Source organism: Panthera leo, chromosome B4 (assembly GCF_018350215.1).
Source record: "Panthera leo isolate Ple1 chromosome B4, P.leo_Ple1_pat1.1, whole genome shotgun sequence".
Lineage (NCBI taxonomy): Eukaryota > Metazoa > Chordata > Mammalia > Carnivora > Felidae > Panthera > Panthera leo.
The window spans coordinates 73,959,911-73,979,984 of NC_056685.1; the positions used below are offsets into that span (position 1 = coordinate 73,959,911).

Consider the following 20,074-nt stretch of genomic DNA (forward strand, 5'->3'; position numbering starts at 1 on the left):
AAGGCGTGGGTTCCCAGGGCCCTCTTGGCTCCCTCCGGGCACTCCAGACCAAAGAGAATACTTTTGTTCCTTATGCCGCAAACGGTTCAAAGGAACAATTAAGAAGTCATGTCCCTGTAACTGTTCCACTTGAGGTGTTGAGAGCTAGATGACCTTTCATGACAATAGCGAAGCAAACTCTTTATAAACTATAAATAAACGTAGATGCATAATGAAAGTAGTAAGAAGAAATTAATCAACAAACAAAAAGGCAGGAGGGAACGTTACAAAGAAATAACCGTGATGTTCCTTAATGGGTGATTACACAAAGGAACATTTTTAGAGTTACGTAATGCGGAGAAACATAGATGACGCCCGCTACAAGGAAATTGCTAACAAATACAATGCCACGTTTGCCACAATAAAGCGGCCAGTCTAACACACTGCTGTTGTCTGTGTCTGTTTGCATTCTCGCCCACGTCGTTCATCCTTCGGGAACCCCTGGACCCGCTGGGGCTGGACCTCGGCAGACTTCTATCAGTAATTGCAACAAATGACATCACGGTAGTCTGGTCTGATATGTGCTGAACACTCAGATATGTCCATCTGACATGACCACTCAGAGAACGATGTCTACCTTTCTACTCTGGAGTGATTCCTGTTCTGTGTGGGTGCTGGTGTCACACACAAAAACGGGGATCTTTGACATTGTCATTATACAGATGTACTGTGTTTTCCAGAGGCTGATATTAGATGTGGAAATAACGATCTTGAGCTTCATTGAGGTCCCCCACCCCCACTACGAGCACCGCACTGTAATTTTGCCGGTCAAATTTGCAAACGAAGGTGATCTTAACACCGTGTGGCTTGGCTATCACTGGGGGTGGTTATGCACCTCTTATCATGCTGATGAGAAGCTTGCTTATCTGCCTTTGCTCACCAAGTCCTCCTGCTGAAGGGGAGACTGGGAAAGACCCTGGAAATTAACGGAGGGAACAGTTAAGGAAGAGGACCACAGGATCCAGGGCACTCAGCTTAGAACTGTCTCCACTCCCTTGCTTCTTGAGCAACTTAACCATCGACTTCTCTTAACAGCAAAAACAAGAGTAGTCTTTATCACAGTGCCTTACAGATGACAAAGCACTTTCACAAACATTATCTTATTTCATTTAATAAGCACAGGGCCCCATGAGACAGGCTTTATTATTCTCAATTTCTATGCTGGAAAAACGGAGTCCTATTGAGTGGGAGCTATTTAATTCAAGCAAAGTTTTCCAACAGGGAATTCCGTGTAATTTCATCGGCCAGGGCTCCCGTCACCTGCGTGAAAGAATGTGATACAAACAGATACTCGGTGCCTCCAGCATTCCTGTGTTCCTCCCCTACCTCCTGACTCGCTGCTTGTCTAACCTCATCAGCTCTTGCATTCCCTTCTCTTCTTCTGCTTCAGCCACCCGGCTTCTCGCTGTTTCTTCAACATACCAGCCACATGCTGGCCTCGGAACATTGGTGCTGGCTGGAATCCTCCTCCCCAGAGAGTGGGTGGCTCCTTCTCTCACTTGCCTCAGGTCTCTGCGCCAATGGTACCTTATGAGAGAGATGGTCCCTGGGAGCCCTATACGTAATAGCGGGCCTCATTACTCCTTATCTCCTTTAACCATCGTGCGCCCAGGGTGGGGCAGAGTGTGCCCTGGGCACAGACCGACAATAAAACTGCCCTGCGCTCACTCTCTACAGGCCCAGGGAAAATTATCCCAGATCCTGAGGGTGGCGAAATACCAGGCCATTTGACTTTTTTATCCTTTCCATTACTGCAAGGATGGGATCTCCTCTATAGACCGACAGGCTCAACGATAAATGTTCTAGTCCCTTCTCTTGAGAAAATTAGAGTGAGGTACCGTGCACAGACCCTGTAGAGTACTTGGATCTATCTTTCACGTCAAGAAGACTCAGAGAGAATTTTATTTATTCCAATATATGGAAGGCATGTTATAACTGAAGTGCTCCCCTATGGTGGAATGCAGTGATCAAGGGCCTAGCTGAAACCCTATTGCTGGATTCAACTCCCAGTTCTATCACCAACCGGCTGTGTGGTCTGGGGCACAACACTCCACATCGCTCAGCCTCAGTTTCCTCATCTGTAAGATGAGGAGTGTGACAGTCCCCACATCACAGAGATGTCCTGAGGAATAAAAGGTAATTGGTACCTACTTAGTGCCCAGTAAATGGTTGATATCATTACTTTACTATGTAATTTACATAATTTACATAATTACTTTACCACGTTTTTTTTTCTGTAGTTTACAAACTTTTTCAAAGCAAGGATGTGTCTTACTTATTTTCGTGCCCTTCTCCCCCATCAAAGAGGAAGGCGGGTGACATAGTAATATAGTAAATCTTTAGCACGTGTTGATGTTGGATTGAATAATCTCCTTTATTTTATTGTCTAATAAATTCTTTTTTTGTTTTTAACTTTTCTTTTAATAATGAGCTCTTTGCCCAACCTGGAGATCGAATTCATTCCTCTGAGATCGAGCCACGTGCTCTACCAACTGAGTCAGCCAGGCACCCTGGTTGTCTAAAAAATTCTTGATTAGATTAGAAAGATGGCTGTTGAAAAACACATTTTGGGACAGAGATCATATTTATCTGTTTAGAGTAATAACATTTTACAAAAATCTACTATATGTATATGAAAAGAAAGCCATCAAAACGTTAACAGTAGTAGACAACTTTTATAATTAAGAAACTAGTTAATCTTTTTAAAAAGTCTACTTGGAGAGCAGTGATTACAGTAGAAGAAAAGGCAATGAGATGCATTTTAGTATCATTTCCCAATCATTTTTGTTGTTCACTTTGTCTTCCAAAAAACACAGTGACCTCATAAAATTGAGTTTGAAAGTTCTCAATACATTAATACATTCTGATAAATCTATAGGAAGGAATGGGGGCACAATCTTTGATCTAGAAAGTATATATCCAATGATCATCTGAGCCAGAAACACCATTTTTCATAAAGTAAACGAATGCAGCTGTTTCTATCATGCTGACTATAAGAAGATTATCATACTCAGAATGGAAATTCCAGGAATCTGAATTCTAATTAACATGGAAATGAAATCCACAAAATAAATATGTATTCAAAGTTTATGCAGTCCCAGGGTACAATGAAGACAGATGCAGATTGATCTAATCTGGTTGCATTAGGAACATGAGTGTATGTTGGGGAACATCGCGTGGAAAGTTGACATTCAATCCAATTAGGAAGGGCAAAACAAAAATGATGAAAGCAATTTCCTTTGTCCAATTAAATTAGGCATCCAAAAAACAAGCTGCTCTTTGACCTTCCTGGGAAGGGTCAGGATGGCTTCTCATGGTCATTAAGTAAATAGCCAGCCTACTCTTGCAGTTGCTTACTAAATAGGACTTAGGAAAATATATTTAGACTAAGAATCTGCAAAAATTTTCTCTAATGTATTCTTATTGTTTCTATTGATCAATTTTTAATTTGGAGAAACAGGACCGGAAAGAGCATCAGACCAAACTGAATATGGGGCCTATGAAACAAAATTAAGAGGTCACTTTCTGCTTCTTGCCAATTTGTGTTGCAACTTCTAAAGAAAGGAGGTTTTTTTTGTTTTTTTTTTTTAATTTTTTTTTTTTCCAACGTTTTTTATTTATTTTTGGGACAGAGAGAGACAGAGCATGAACGGGGGAGGGGCAGAGAGAGAGAGGGAGACACAGAATCGGAAACAGGCTCCAGGCTCCGAGCCATCAGCCCAGCGCCTGACGCGGGGCTCAGAGCCTGACGCGGGGCTCGAACTCACGGACCGTGAGATCGTGACCTGGCTGAAGTCGGACGCTTAACCGACTGCGCCACCCAGGTGCCCCTAAAGAAAGGAGGTTTTTAAAAAATAGTTCGTTTAGGTGCTTCTCCGAGGTCCCGCTCGAAATAGCTGAGGAACATTGTTGGAATTTGTAAAGATACATGATTTCTTAATTCAGTTGGTGACTTAGTGAACTGAAGTTTAAGGACCCTCTTCATTCTGCCCTTCGTTATAATTCCCAACTATTACGTACAGCAATGGACATGCTGCTGTTCCATCCAGCAGCCCATACTGCAAGTATGGAAGTTAAATCAAATCTTTTTTCTCACCTATTAAATTCCAAGTTTCCCTGATAAAAGTTGATCATAAACACAGAACGAATGGGATAGGTTTTCAGGCTAATTTCCTCTGACTTATATAGCATTTTTGCTCCCATCTTTTCATTCAGATTCAACAAACATTTGTTAAGCGTTTATGTGCTGAGCCCCATGCTGAAGATTTCATAATACTTGCCATTACTTGGCCTTACATATAGTTAAAAGAGGTCTGGAGACATACCCTGAATTAGGTGTTTTGACTCAAAATCACGAATCCTTCAACATGTCAGGAGATTATTATTCTGGTGTGTAACTTAAGTAATACATAAAATATTTGGGACAAGAAGTGCCTGGGTGGCTCAGTCAGTTGAACATCCAACTCTTGGTTTCAGCTCAAGTCATGATTGCAGGGTCATAGGATCAAGCCCTGCATCGGGCTCTGTGCTGAGCATGGAGAAATGATAGTCTCTTTAATAAATGGTGTTAGGAAAACTAGATATTCACATGTAACAAAATGAAACCAGACCCCTATGTCACACTGCTCACAAAAATTAAGTCGAAATGAATTAAAGACTTAAACATAAGACAAGACACCTTGAAACTCCTAAAAGAAAACAGAAACAAAACTCTTTGACATGGGCCTTGGTAGTGAGTTTTTGGAAACCACACCTAAAGCACAAGCGACAAAATCAAAAATAAATTGAGACCGCATCAAAAGCTTCTGCACAGCAAAAGAAACCATCAACAAAGTGAAAAGATAACCTACAGAATGGGGGAAATATTTGCAAACTACATAAGGGGCTAATGTCCAAAATACACAAAGAACTCCTACAACTCAATAGTTAAAAATACAAATAATCCAACTTAAAAAAATGGTCAAAGGACCTGAAGAGGCATTTTTCCATAGAAAAACTACAAAAAGCCAACAGGTACATAAAAAGATGCTCAATATCACTGGTCATTAGGGAAATGCAAATTAAAACCACACTGAGTCATTACCTCATGCCTGATGGAATGACCATCATCAAAAAGACAAGAGATAGCAAGTGCTGGTGAGGGTGTGGAGAAAAGGGAACCCTTGTGCACTGTTGGTGGAATTGGAAATTGGTGCAACTACTATGGAAACCAGTATGGAGTTTCCTCAAAAAATTAAAAATAGACCTACTGTATGATCCAGCAATTCCACTTCTGGGAATATATCCAAAGGAAATGAAAACACTAATTTGAAACTATATCTGCATCGACATGTTCCTAGCAGCATTATTTGCAATAGCCAAGACTTGGAAATAGCCTAAGTGTCCACTGATGGATGAATGGATGAAGAAGAGGTGGCCCACACGCATACGTGTGTGTGTGTGTGTGTGTGTGTGTGTGTGTGTAAAATGGAAGGTTAGTAAGCCATAAAAAAAGGAAGTCTTATCATCTACAACATACGGATGGACTTTGAAGAAATTATGCTAAGTGAAATAAGTCAGAGATAGACAAATCCTGTATGATCTCACTTATACGTAGACTCTAATGAAAAATTTTTAAAAATCAAACTCATAAGAAAAGAGATATGGAAAAAGCCTTGTAGCTGCTTGAGGCAAGAGGGAAGGGAGAGGGAATTGGTGGTCAGAAAGTACAAACCTCCAGTAGTAGGATAAATAAGCACTAGGGATGTAATGTACATGATGACTTTACCTACGCTGCTGGATGCTATCTAGGAAAATCGTTAAGATGGTAAATCCTAAGAACACTCGTCGTAAGAATTTTTTTCTTTTTATTGTATCTATATGAGAAGATGGATATTAACTAAACCTGTTGTGGTGCTCATTTCATGACATATGTAAATTAAACCATCATGTGCTACACCTTGAACTTATATAATGATATATGCCAATTATTTCTCAATAAAACTGGGGAGGGGGGGGGAAGAGGCCTTGCAACTTCTGATGTTTTGTTCTTGGAAAACTGCAGTCACCAGGTGACCATTCTGGGATAGCCTGCTGGAAGATGAGAAACCGTGCAAAGTAGAGATAAGCCATTTCAACTGAGGCTCTTCAACCAGCTAATCCCCACCCAGAACTATCTACATGCACTCAGTCCAAATGGCCAAACAGCAGGGTTGTGAGCTAAAAACTGGTTGTTATTTTAAGCCATCAAGGGGCAATTTGTTATGTAGTAAACACTAACTGGTAGGAGTGACCATGGGAACAGTTTCTGGTGTCCTCAGACTAGCAGGGCACAGGAACACCTAAATCTATGGAACAATGAAATGCTAATGGGAAGAAGGAGAAATCCTTGCCTAACAGCACCCTGGAGTAGGTACTATTGTACCACCATCACGAAAGAGATTCAAGGGAAATGAGGGAGCGCAGAGACAGAACAAAGGAAGGAGGGGCGTTGATCTTATACAAATATATAAATTCAAGCCTGCATCCTTAAGCCTTAATAGTACTTGCTTCTAGGGCACGGTGCCTACCCACCCACGCGTCGGCTGTCAGCATAAGCAGACTCTTGCTGCCTCAGCTTGCCTGCCTGATGGTAATGCTGTGTGGACGGGTCCGTGGTGTGGGAAGAGGCCGAGAGAATTCTCATGATGGTGTGATGGTGTTTGCAGACTGTATCTGCTTCCAGCAGCAGAAGAAGAGGTGTTGTCAACATCTCCGTGTGCCAAGAGCAGGTTGGGGTCTGTCTCCGCAGATACGCTGGTGTCTGAGGTCAGCTGGCCTGGGCTAAGAAAATCCACACTTGCCACTGCCCAGGGCAGAGGATGACTGTAGAGATGGCTCCTTAACCAAGAGGAGGCGGATCCAGGCCAGTGCACACTTGTGTCAGATCTGGAAATGGGTCAAAGGGAGAAGAGGTCACGTTGAATATTTGATAGAAACTTGTAGCAATATTTTCAACGGGGGCAGGGAATAAGAAGGACTGTCAGAGAAGCAATCAGAGGTAAAACTTAGAAGACAGGTCTTTAGGAGCACAGTATCAGCTCAAGTGGAAGAAAAGCTCTCTGTGAGTAGCGAGATTTATAAGCTACAAACAATGCCACTCTTATAACCAATGCTGTGTACGTACATTGATTTTCTCCTTCTCTATCTGGAAGTTCTGGGGATCTTCTCTCCATCCCTGGGGATTCGAACTTTCACAGTGTCATAGCTTTACGGTGGACATATTTTTTATTCACTGAACTAAACAATCAGTCTGACCTTTCAGGCTGGAGACATGCCCTTTATTTGGGGGAAATTTTCTTCTGTTTCTTTAATAAGCTTTCCCCATTATTTTCTCTGTTCTCTCTCTCTCTCTCCCTCTGGAACTCTCCTTTCTTCTTCCTCCTCTCTCCACTTTCAACTTCTATCAGCCATAGCATCAATTGGCAGTTTTCGATGATTAGATTAAAACACATTCTGTTCTTCGAACATATTTTGCCTATCGGTTGATTCTGAAAACAGAACACAACACTCGTGATAGATGAATATACGAACTTTTTTCACGGAAGTGTTCACTGAACATTTTTTTCATCACTTCGCTAAAGTAATATGATTTGATTCATATTAGAAAGGAAATAGAATATGCAGAGGCTCTGCTTTTCCTACATCCCATGGCTGCTCAGAATATTACCACATTTCGGTTTGGTTCGCATTTGAACCGACACTTTCTTAGAAACTTTGTGTTTTTTAAAAAAACATATTTATTTATTTTGAGAGAGACAGAGAGAGAGAGACAGCAGGGGAGGGGCAGAGGGAGAGGGAGAGAAAGAATCTCAAGCAGGCTCCGTGTTGTCAACACAGAGCCCAGCACAGGACCCGAACTCACAAACTGTGAGATCGCGACTTCAGGAAATGAAGAGTTGGACACGACCAACTGAGGCACTCAGGTGCCCCTCTTAGAGTTTCTACAGTTGAGGTTGCTGGAGCATGGAGAGAGATGGAATGTTTATTAGAACATGGGAATTGAAATATTAGTAACTTTTTAAAACCCTGAGAATTAATAGCCTCAAAGATTTTTCAAGAATTTTCCCTATTTGCCCATCTTGCTTCTCCTTGCAGTTAGATGACTATCTGGGTAGAAATTTGACCTGATATCCTCAACCTAATACCCAAATCTGTATGTAACTCTGGGAAATGTACACTGTCAAGTTCAGATCTCCTTTCAAATTCATGAAGAGTGCTGTGAGGCAGAATGTCTTTCAGAATCAATCTCTTCTTTGATATGAAGCATGCAAAGTATTGAAAACATAAAAGGGACAGTGTTGGGGCACGCTTCACGAATGTATTTTTCCGTGAGCCTCTCTCTTGTACATATATTGCAGACATTACCCTAAGACATTGCCAGTAATGTCGTGACGTCAACTCAGTTGGTATTCGTCTTTAGAGAAGTCTAACTAGAAGGCTTTCGTTAACACTTTAACTGTCGTTGTGATTAAGGAGGAGCGGGGAGACCAGCCTACTCTATACCATACACTGCCCTGGTGTTTTACAGATGAATATTAATTGACATAACACATATGAGTACATATTATTACTTATATTATCATATTACATTAAGATATTATTTTCTATTGGGGCGCCTGGGTGGCTCAGTCAGTTAAGCATCTGACTTCGGCTCAGGTCATGATCTCACAGTTTGTGAGTTCGAGCCCTGCGTGGGGCTCTGTGCTGACAGCTCAGAGCCTGGAGCCTGCTTCGGATTCTGCGTCTCCCTCTCTCCCCGCCCCTCCCCCACTCATGCTGTTTCTCTCTGTCTCTCAAAAATAAACATTGAAAACAAAAAAGATATTATTTTATATTTAATATACTAATATATAATATATTCACTTTTAAGGCCGGAAGAGTTAATCCACCTTGCCTTGGGGGTGAGATTGCCTCTCCTCTGCTTCTTTCTGTTAGTGATCATGGCATCTGACCCTCTTCCTGGCATGAGCCACATTCTGGAACCTTGTTCGCCATCATGTCACCCCACTCCCACTGCGACTAGTATTGATTCTTCCTCCCATCTTCTCAGCTCAGATTCGTACACCCTGAAATCTGCCACAATTCACCTCTCTCAAAAACTCGTGCTTTTCTCAGATCTGGTAGTATTGAATGTCAGCTTTCTTCTTGAATAAATGAATGTTTTTCTAAGGACCCCATATTCGCTTGACTTGAATACGAGAATATCAGAGCCTGGAGGGACCTCAAACTCAGCTAAACCGGGGGTTCCAGGCTGTGGAACCCCAGAGATTTGGACCCCCAGAGGTTCTGGAATTATTACAAGTATTGGAACCAGGGTTTACAGGTTTTTTGTTTGTTTGTTTGTTTTAATTTCTTTCACTGGGCAACAAAATCAACACCATATCACGTGTTATCCATAACTTTTTGAAATTGAGAAAAGTTTTCATACTCCAAAAATTTGAGAATCACTGATTAACACAAGCCCCATCATTTTATAAATGAAAAAAGAAAGAAAGAAAGAAAGAAAGAAAGAAGAAAGAAAGACCCAGAAAATGACTTGATTTGTATTTAGTATTTTAGTAATACTAAATATAAATTGTATTTACAAATATAAATTTGTATTTAGCAATCTAATAAATTAGTATTATGTTGGGACCTGGGCATAATCTTTGGGCTCCCAAGTATCAACCCATTGCTCTTTCCAGTAGTCCAATCCCCCGAATGCCATAATCCTCTCAATTACATAGCAGCTCCCACAGACTCTACTGCAAGAGAGAATAAAGGGTCCTCATCTGGCTCAGACTGAATTGTAAGAAACTTCACCCTGTACAGCAAGTATTAAGCCTTATTGAAAGGTATTACCAAAATATAACAAACAAGTATCCTTAGTGGGGTGCCTGGGTGGCTCTGTCAGTTAAGCACCTGACTCTTGATTTCAGCTCAGGTCATGATCTCCTGTTTCGTGAGATCGAGCCCCAAGTTGGGCTCACACTGAGAGTGTTGAGCCTGCTTGGGATTTTCTCTATCCCTCTCTCTCTCTGCCCCTCCCTCATTGCATGCATGATCTATCTCTCTCTCTCAAAATAAATAAACAAACCTAAAAAAAAAAAAATGTAAGTGTCCTTAGAGAACACACTAGTATTTTAAACAATTTCCCGGGGGCACCTGGGTGGTTCAGTCCAACTGACTTCAGCTCAGGTCATGATCTCACAGTTTGTGAGTTCGAGCCCCACATTGGGTTCACTGCTGTTAGCACAGAGCCTGCTTCAGATCCTCTGTCCCCCCTCCCTCTCTGCCCTTCCCACACTTGCGTGCTCTCAAAAAAAATTTTTTTAATCAATTGCCCCATCTTTTTTCATATAATCTAATCTTGTGCACTGCTTCTGAGTCAATGAGAAAGCCCTAGATCCCAGGCAGTCACTGATTAAATCACATCGATAGGCTTTCTAGAAGTTTACAGCAGGGCTCTAAAAGACAGTGTCGAGACTGAATTTCTTCCTCGGGGATTTGGAATCAGAACTCTGAGAGACAGAGTCAGGCTACAGGAGGATGTTGGGCGGGAAGGAGATGATGCAGTGTTGGGGCTGGTGGACATTTTGAGGTACAGGTTCACAGTGAAAGAGAATGAAATGACAGGGAGAAGGAGAGAGAGCAAGAGTGAGACACAGGGAGAGCAGATAGACACAGGAGAGACCACAGGAGAGAGAGAGATCTGGAGACAGCTCCTTGGATTTCCAGCTCCCACTTCCTGTCAGAGGAGGCCCGACTTCCCTAGGATTCCAGAAGCTGTCTAGAACTTAAAATAAGTTCTTTATGCTCAGGCCGAGTGGAGTGGAATTTGCTCTCTGAATCAGCAGCCAGCTCTGGGAGAATAAAATCAAATCTCATGAATAAATACCTCAGAGTCTCACAGCCTGAGATATGATGGTTACTCAAGACTGCTTCACTGCTGAGGCTGCTTCATCAGAAAAATGAAGGATGAGAGCACTCAGACTTCAACCAACACTGTCCCTACACACTTCAGTGTGGATGCCTGGCACTGGTCGGGCAACTGAAATCATCTATTGCAAGACTCTCGGGACACAGCAGACCTCCACAATATACGATTCCACAGGGACCTCATGTTAATCCCAAATATGTCTGAATTCCATTCCTGCTTAGAAGGCATTTCTTTCTAAGTACTTGAGAATAGGAAAGAAGATTCTATATAATCATTCTGGCACCTTTAATTTCAGTAAAAAATTTTCTTAATTGATTTTGAGATTTGTGTTCTATAAGGCATTGGATGTGAAACATTAGTTCTAAGGCAATTTGGAAAAAGAAGAAAGTGTCCTATGGTGTTGAAATATATTTATCTTTTTTTTTATTATTCTCAAGGACAAGAAATAAAAATAATAATGTGTTTCCAGTGCGATGACAGGAAGAGGCTACCAGCAAAATCCCATGATGGAAATAAAGAAGAAAGGACGGCAAAGCCAGATTATAGTTTGAGAAAGATGTGGAGGACAGATATAAAACTGGCAAGGAAAACAGGAGATTGTTCATGATCGCCAAGATTCTTCAAAGATGCAGGAGTTCTTACTAATTCCTCTAGTAGAGGTAACAGACAGAACCCACAGGGATGAACAGCATGACGCTATGACTGGAAATCTCAGGGGTACAACCCTGTTAAATTCTACCTTTGGCTGAAACAATCAGAAAAAGAAATGTGAGGGAATGAAAGAGGCAAATTGTGTCAAATGAGTTGTTGATAAGAAAATGAAAGCAAATCCATGAGAAACCTGGAAATATCTTTGAACCGATGCCCCTGTCACATACATTTTAAATTATTAAGAGATTAGTTAAATGGATTTAGAGAAATCCTGACGGTTACGTTCAGGGAACACTTGGAACACTGTATTTCAGAAAACTGTCAAAGTACGTACATTTCTTCAAGATATTAGAGGGAAAAATAAGGGCAGAGGAGCCCATGTGGACCTAATTTTCTTCTTTTCACTCTCCTTCCTAAGGAAGGCCTCCCCAGAGGGCATTATGCTAAGTGAAATAAGCCACAGACGCATTTTTGTGACGACTGCTTTAAAATTTTTGTCAGATAATCCCAGCACCTCTGTCATCTTGGTGTTGGTATCTATTGCTTGTCTTTTTTCATTTAGTCTGAGCTCTTCCCTGCCCTTGGTATAATGAGCAATTTCTTTTTCTTGGACATTTGGACTATTTTGTGATGAGACTCTGAATCTTGTTTAAACCTTCATATTGTCTGGCTTCCTCTGACACTACTTTGGCAGGGGAAGATGAGGGGACAACTTCAGACGAGATCGGGTGCGCTCAGGGTGCTATGGCCGGAGACTAGGGGACAACTTCATTACTGCCAGCTGAGGGTGAAGTTCAGGTTTTCCACTTGGCCTTTGTTGATGCCCCAGCTAGCGGGGCATGGGAGGATCGCAGTGGAGTGGGCCTCCACTGATTTCGCCCCAGCCGGGCAGAAGAGGGGGTGCCTCATTACCGCTCCTCTCATGGTCTCCACTGACATCATGGCGGGCATGTCCGGAGGGGCCTCACTACTGCTGGGCAGTACTGAAAGTCCTGATTCTGCATGAGGCCTTCTCTGACACCATCCCAGTCGGGATGGGGAGAGGCGCCTCAGCACTTCCGGATGGAGACAGAAGTCCAGGGTGCCCAACTGGTCTCCATTGACACGACTACACAGAGGGGGCCTCGTTACCTTCGGGGGATGAAAGCCCCGGCAGAGAGGTTTGGGCTCCTTGTTAAAGCCTCACAAGGGTAGAAGTCCAGGCTTCCCTCTGGGCCTCACTGGCATGGGTGAGAGCGGGCTCCCAGATTCCTGTGCAGGGTTTGGCTGCAGGAGAGCAGCTATTGTCGATAAAGATCTCCGTCTTGTTAGGCTGCTCCCTTGGCTCCCAAGAGCAGGCTTCCGTTGGGGCTTTCGGGGGGCTACACTCATTGGCTTTTCCAGGCTGCCAGCTTCTTCAGCCCCAGCTCTGGGATAGATGAGGCAAAACAGAAAACTCAGGTAACTCAAAGCATCCTGCTCCTCTGATTCCAAGGTCCCTAGTTGATCTGCCTTCTCATCTCCACCTTTCAAAGTCTTCTTGTGTTTGTTTTATATACACTGCACAGGCTTTCAGTTGTACTCAGCGGGAAGAATAGGGAAGGCTTCATCTACTCTCCCTTCCTAAATGTGGAAGTTTTTACAAATCATTTTCCGACAGTTAGTAACGCCCCCGCCTCATAGATACCTCAAAGGGCTATCGTGAGGATTAAATGAATTAATTGGGCCTTTCGTACAGTATCGGACAAGTAGTGAGCCTTGTATTAAGTGTTCTCTCATATTGTTATTAGATAAACAGTATAATGTGCTTGTTAAGGGAATAGATTTTGGAACCAGACTCCCCAGTGTTTAACTCCCAGCGCTTACCCTGAATGAATGCGGTAATCTTTGGGAAATTACTTAATCTCTCTGTGCCTAAGCTTCCCCACTGCACATGTAATCATAATAGTTTCTTCTTCACAAGGTTATTGTGAGAATTAAAATACTTAGTATATCTAAAGCCCTTAGACGATTGCCTGGCACCAAGTAAGCTCTATTTAAGTATTAGAAACTATTCTCTTAAGCTCAAGAACGTCATTTGCTCCTCACCATGCCCTGTAAAGTAAGTAGTAAAGCATCACCATATCCATGCAAAAAGAAACAGAAGTTCAGAGGCATCCAGTAACCTGTCCAAGGCCACAGAGCCAGCAAGTGACAGACCTAGTCTCGGCCACCGGTCTTCTGATGTCACGTCTGGGGCTCATGCCATCATATGAGCACTCCGTGAGGCTTGGTTAGGAGTGCAAGGTGAAAAACCAGCATTCATGCTTAGAGAACATGGCAGGCAGAAAAGCACTGAAATCACACCCTGCCAGTAGGGGGTGGGAGGATAGGAACAAGGTGGAGAGAGAGACAGGGAAGAGAGTGGTTGTTGGGCTAGGTCTATGCCAAGAAATGGGTGTTGAAGAAACCACCAAGAGGATGTCTTTTTTTTTTTTTTTTAAGGTTTTTTTTTTTAATTTTTGAGAGCACAACCATACACAAATGGGGGGGGGGGGGCAGAGAGAGAGGGAGAGAGAGAATCCTAAGCAAGCCCACACTGTCAGCACGGAGCCGGACGTGAGGCTCTAACTCACGAAACCGTGAGATCATGACCTGAGCCAAACTCTTAACTGACTGGGCCACCCAGATGCCCCCGACCAAGATATTTCTGATGAGAGACTTATACCCCAAAAGGAGTTCTATCAATATCTCCTGTTCACAGTGTTTTCCTAATAGCTCACCACCCCCACTCCAGGCCAGTCAAATGCTCTTCAGGGCCAGGGGCCATGCCTTCCTCGATTCAGAATGTCTTTGAGTCTGAATCCTGAAGTGGGGCTCCCTCCTCAAGGGGTTCCCACTGCTGCCACTGCCCAACCTGTCACCTGTATCTTTCTGAGGTCTTCTACACCCAGCCTAGGCCTAGGGCCTGTGTTAAGTGCCACCAGCCTTCCTGGAGATACCAGCCCAGCCTGAGTTTGGCCCTACCTGAACCCCAAGCATTAACCATTTCTGCCGTGTTTTGAGATTTAATAAGTGCCAACTAATGTCTGGTCTTCTAGTTCCCTTGATCCGCTTCATGTGTTTAATTGTGCGTAGCCAGAAAGACCATGGCTCTTGAGGGCAGTGGTTGCATCCTACAGGTTTTAATAAGGTGTGGCCTCACAGCATTTGTCATAGAACACGGTACAATGCAGTGAGTCAATTAATACTTATTCACTCTGAAAGAAAAGGTCACAACTAAGCAGAGCTGCCCCATGTGCGGAATATGGCACCCAGGGAAAATTTTTTTGCAAGGCCCTGTCTAACTAAGGACTTTGATTAAATAGTTTTACAAAATGTGTAGGCCCCTGGAAAGTATAGGAATTTATCAATAAAGATGCAGAATAATGGGAAGGAGTGGAAGAGATACTTTGGGGGTGTATTTACTATTCAGTCTGGCCAATGTCCAGGGACCATCTTTTCCTGAAAAGGTCCAGGAATCATCACTCACGTTCTTTATTGTTGGATGTGCCACTTCTGGATAATTTTTTATTTTCCACTACAGCAAAGGGTTGCAATGTTGTTATTACTCACAATGTTACGATCCTTTGGAACTTGTTTATATTGAAACCATACGAATCTCATCTCTGCACTTATTCAATGCCTTGTTATATCACTTACGCATGGTCCTGGAACACGCATCCTGTGACCTGTGATTACTGGTTTCCAATGATCGTCACAAAGTCATCATTGTGCTTCACTGATAATGGCCACAAATGCAAGTCTCACGTAGGGAGAATAGGGAATTCCAGAACATGTGAACAGTATTCCATTTGGGGGTCATATAAAATTCACAGTTTGGAATTTGATAGCATAAAGAGGGAACAGCATGTCTTCCAGATCACTCTGTCTTCTCTTGAACTCTAGGCTGAAATCACCACAATCTCGGAAAGTGACCCCTGTCCCTACTGATCACACGCCTGACTTTCACACATCCCCACCAGCCAGGATAGGCAAGGGGTCTGTGGGCCGAGTGAGTAAAGCTGTCACATTCTGTAAGAAGTGTTGGTCCCTTGCTCCAGGAGAGCAAGGCCCACCGTAGGCATAGGAGGCAAAGCAGGACACTAATCAGAAGGGCCCATCAGCCTTATTCATTCTCAAGCCATGGTCTGGAAAGCCTTTGGAGGAGCTAGGCTAGGCCACCTCCAAGGACAGTCTGACTCGGGGGCCAAGGAACCCAGGGAGAAGTGGAAGACGTGAGCCTTGCATCCCAGAGTACACAGGGTGAAGGATGGCCACAGCCTTCCTACTGCCCTTGGATATTGCCGAGCGGAAGAGGTCACAGTTGGAAAAGAACAGGCAAAGGCTAATCCACTGCATGAAGTCAAACTGTTATTACTAAATTCAATTAGAAAATAACTTTGATTTCAAAATGATTTTTACATTTTCAAAGTTATCTCTTCTCTTTACCTACAGTTGAGCTCCAACATCTAACCTGCTATGACATCGTAATGAGATTGATAACCAAGGTTCCAAGGAATGATATAATGAATTTTTCATATTATCATAGAGATTCTCCATCATAACTAAGAAAAATATGTAAAATGAGTGTCATTTTTTTTATAAGAAACATAACCCTTAAAAAATCTCTAAGGAAAAGACCTATAATTGAATTAATTTATTATTGTCACTAAACCTTATTGAATATGTTATTATTGGCTGTCTAAAAGATGATACTTCCGTTTATTGGTTAAACATAGACACAAAACCAAGAAACTTCATGAAAAATTGCTTAATCTTTTTTAAAAGTTTTTTAATTTTTTTTAATTTATTTTTGAGAGACAGAGAGACAGCATGAGTGGGAGAGGGCAGAGAGAGAGAGAGAGGGAGACCCAGAATATGAAGCAGGCTCCAGGCTCTGAGCTGTCAGCACAGAGCCCGACGTGGGGCTTGAACTCACGAGCCATGAGATCATGACCTGAGCCGAGGTCGGACGCTCAACCGACTGAGCCACCCAGGTGCCCCCAAAATTGCTTAATCTTGATTAACACTTTAGAAGAGTTAGCATATACTTTGGTCACAGAAAATTCTAATAACTTATTGAAGTAAAATCAGCCCGCCCCTAACCTGCACAATTCTAGTCTCAGAGATGGCAGAATATGGAAGCTGGAAAGATACTCATTATCTCCTAATTGAATATTGATCTAGCACTGCCATCAGTTGTTAGATTCTGAACACCTGGAAACTCATCCTGGCCTCTTTCCATCACTTGCATCTAGATTCTTTTGTTTTTATGCAAAGTCACTAAGAAATACAACAGATAAATTAACACGAAAGATTTCATCCAAATCCTTTAAATTAAGTACGGTAACACATTACATAAACGTCATATTCTGTGTTGGCTTTGCATGTCCCAGTAGGTACAGTGACATAAAAAATTAATAAATGTCACTAAGCTTCTTTGGTTTGATAGTCTCTTGGGCATATAGGTAGAAGTAACTTTTATGATGGTGCCTTCTAACACTGTAGTCCAGAGGTGGGCAAACTATAGTCCTCTCCCTGGCCTCCCACTTGGTAAATAAAGTTTTATTGGAGCACAGCCATTTTCATTCTTTTCCCTATTGTCTGAGGTACTGTCACGCCACAGTGGTAACGTTGAATAGGTGCAACAGAATCATGTGATCTGCAAAGCCTAAATGTTTACTCCCTGTTCCTCTGCAGAAATAGCCAACCTCTGCTGCAGTTAGTGGGGATACTTTGGAAATAAATGCAACAAGAAAAAATGTAATCTCCTTTCTTAAAATATCTACCCAAAGAGATCATTTGTCTTCAATAAAATAGATTCCTAGCACAGTAACACATTAGCCTTACGGTTGGTTTCCCGCTAAGTGCAGATTGCAAATGTTCACCAGCCCTTCCAAATACTTAGTATCATTACAGTGACATGTCCCCCAGCCATGGGCAATGTTCTACTCTAAGCCAGAAGTTGTCCTCAGTTTTACGTTATTCTTGCTTGATTTAAAGAATCAGATGTAATTTTATTAAGGTTAATGAAGTCCCAGAATCTCATCAGTGGCAAAATAACCTCTCTCTGGGAGCCACATAAATATTTCAGAAGTTCACTGCAAGCACCTAAGAGCCCGTTTTATTTTATTAGAACGTGACATCGACCCGTGTTTATAAATGGATTTCTATTTCTTTAACAAATGCATTTTCGAGTACTATACTTGAGGTACAATTCCTGTGACTTTTCCAGAAAAAAAAAAAAATGACATAAACCAGGTGTATCCGAGTGGGAAGAGGACGCCCTTTGGGCTCAGAGGGACTCGGTTCAGCTCTCGGACTTTCCTCCTCTATTGATGAGGCAGTGTGGGGCGGGTTGAGGGCTCAGTGCAAGCTGCCGCACCCCTCCTCCCCAGGTGGGATAGGTGTGATATTCTCCAGGCACCCCTGGCTCCTCAAGGACAAAGGAAAGAAAACAAATGGCCAGCCGACAGAGATCACAGTCATACAGGACATGGGTCTCCATCAGTTTACAAATAACTTAGTAAGCTATAAGAAAAAGGTGATCTTTTCAATAGCCTGATCTCCAGAAACCTACACACTCCAACATCACCCCTCAATAATGATATGGGAAACAAAGGCAAGAGGAAAATGGCAGGTAAAGTTGAATTTCCTCATGGCCTGCAGCCCATCGGCAGACACTTGGGGCAAATGCAGAGTATAGAGTTTCTCTGGGAACCCCCTACCTTCCTACTGTTGATGCTTTACTGGCTTGACAATAACAAGGTGTCAGGTATCTTAGGAGTCCTCTTTGGCATATCAAAGTCCCTCTGGAGGCCTCCGTTTTGACTTTGCCTCCCCAACTCCATAGTGTAGAACCAACCATTCCTCACAACCCCAGTGCATCTCTTTCTGCCCACAAGTCCTGTCCCCGTGCTTTAATAAAATCACCTTTTTGCACCAAAGACGTTTTCAAGAATTCTTTCTTGGCCACCGGCTCCGGACCCGCCCCCCCATCACCCCCAAACCTCACCACTACTAGCATGTGATAACCCTCTGAATCTGTTTCTTATCCTTAAAGGACAGGCAATCCTTACATCATACCTACACAGGAGAGTGGTAAGGATTTTATTTGAATTTATTAAATTTTTTTTAATGTTTATTTTTGAGAGAGAGAGAGAGAGAGTGGGGGAGAGGCAGATCGCGAGAGAGACACAGGCTCCGAGCTGTTAGCATAGAGACCAAGGCGGGACTCAAACTCACAACCTGCAAGATCATGACCTGAGCCCAAGTTGGTCACTCAACTGACTGAGTCACCCAGGGGCCCCTAGAAGTGTGGTTAAGGACTTTAAGCAATGCATATAAAAGGCAGAGTCAGAGCCAGGCACAAAGCAGGTGTACAAGGGGCAGTTTAGTGAATGACAGTTAAGTGGATGCTAGGTTTGCATATGTCTGAACGTTTGTGTCCCCTCCATCTCCCCAAATTCATATGCTGAAATCCTAACATCTTATGTGATGGTCTGGGAGGTGGGGCCTTTGGGCGGTGCTCAGGTCATGAGGCTGAACCCCTCATGAATGGGATTAATGTTCTTATAAAACAGACCTCACAGAGTTCTGTAGCCCCTGCCACCATGCAAGGACACAGGAGAAGTCCGTGACCCAGAAGAGGGCCCTCATCTGTCCACGCTGGCACCCTGATCTCAGATTCCAGCCTCCAAAACGGTGAGAAGTACATTTTTGTTGTTTATAAGCTACCCGGTCAGTGGTATTTTTCATAGCAGCCCCAATGACCGAAGACAGTGGGCATGGCTAGTTTTCCTTTCAAATTTCCTTTTGACTTAATTAAATTTTCCTAGAGGTGAACAAGGTGCTACTTTCAGTAGTGATACTTAAATTTATTCAGGCAAACTTTAATAAATTTAGGAAGCAATACCTTTAGTGTAAACAGTAGTCTCCAAACACAGTTTCTAGTTCCAACTAGGAAGAGGATACGGAACCAAGGGAACCCAGCAGGCTCGAGCCTGCCCAGGCATGTCCCTGATGTCAAGGACACGTCTTAACCCCATTCCCGACTCCTGCAATGCTTCACCAAAGCTTGCTATCGGTCACACAGTGGCTGGAGAACTAGGGTTTGGATGATTCCCTGCAAAACTTCCATCTCAACAGCAAAGACAATAATCATCCTTACAGAGATGCCACCTAGCTGCATAATGAATGCTCCATCCTTTGTGGGGACTGGCATGGAGTAGAGCACTGACAGCAAGCTGACTTGTACACCCACCTCGACAACTTCAGCTGTGTGACCTCAGACAAGGCGCTCAGTGATCTGAATCCCAGCCACTGCTACAGAGATAAAGGAGATCTTGGTGGTCTTGCCAGATCTCAAAAGCCCTCTCCATCTGTGAAATGTTACATATGCATGGACTTTAATGGACCAGGGGACTCTATGCTCATCTAGAATGT

The 20,074-nt window shown here is 42.9% G+C and overlaps 1 long non-coding RNA gene across 1 annotated transcript in view; it reads right to left on the reverse strand.

Moving 5' to 3' along the window:
- Nucleotides 1–5,652: 5,652 nt before the first annotated feature.
- LOC122224465 overlaps nucleotides 5,653–20,074 on the reverse strand; it is a 56,227-nt gene continuing 41,805 nt past the window's right edge. The window contains exon 5 of the long non-coding RNA XR_006204810.1: nucleotides 5,653–6,945. This is a non-coding gene — a long non-coding RNA (uncharacterized LOC122224465). The remainder of the gene's footprint in view (nucleotides 6,946–20,074) is intronic.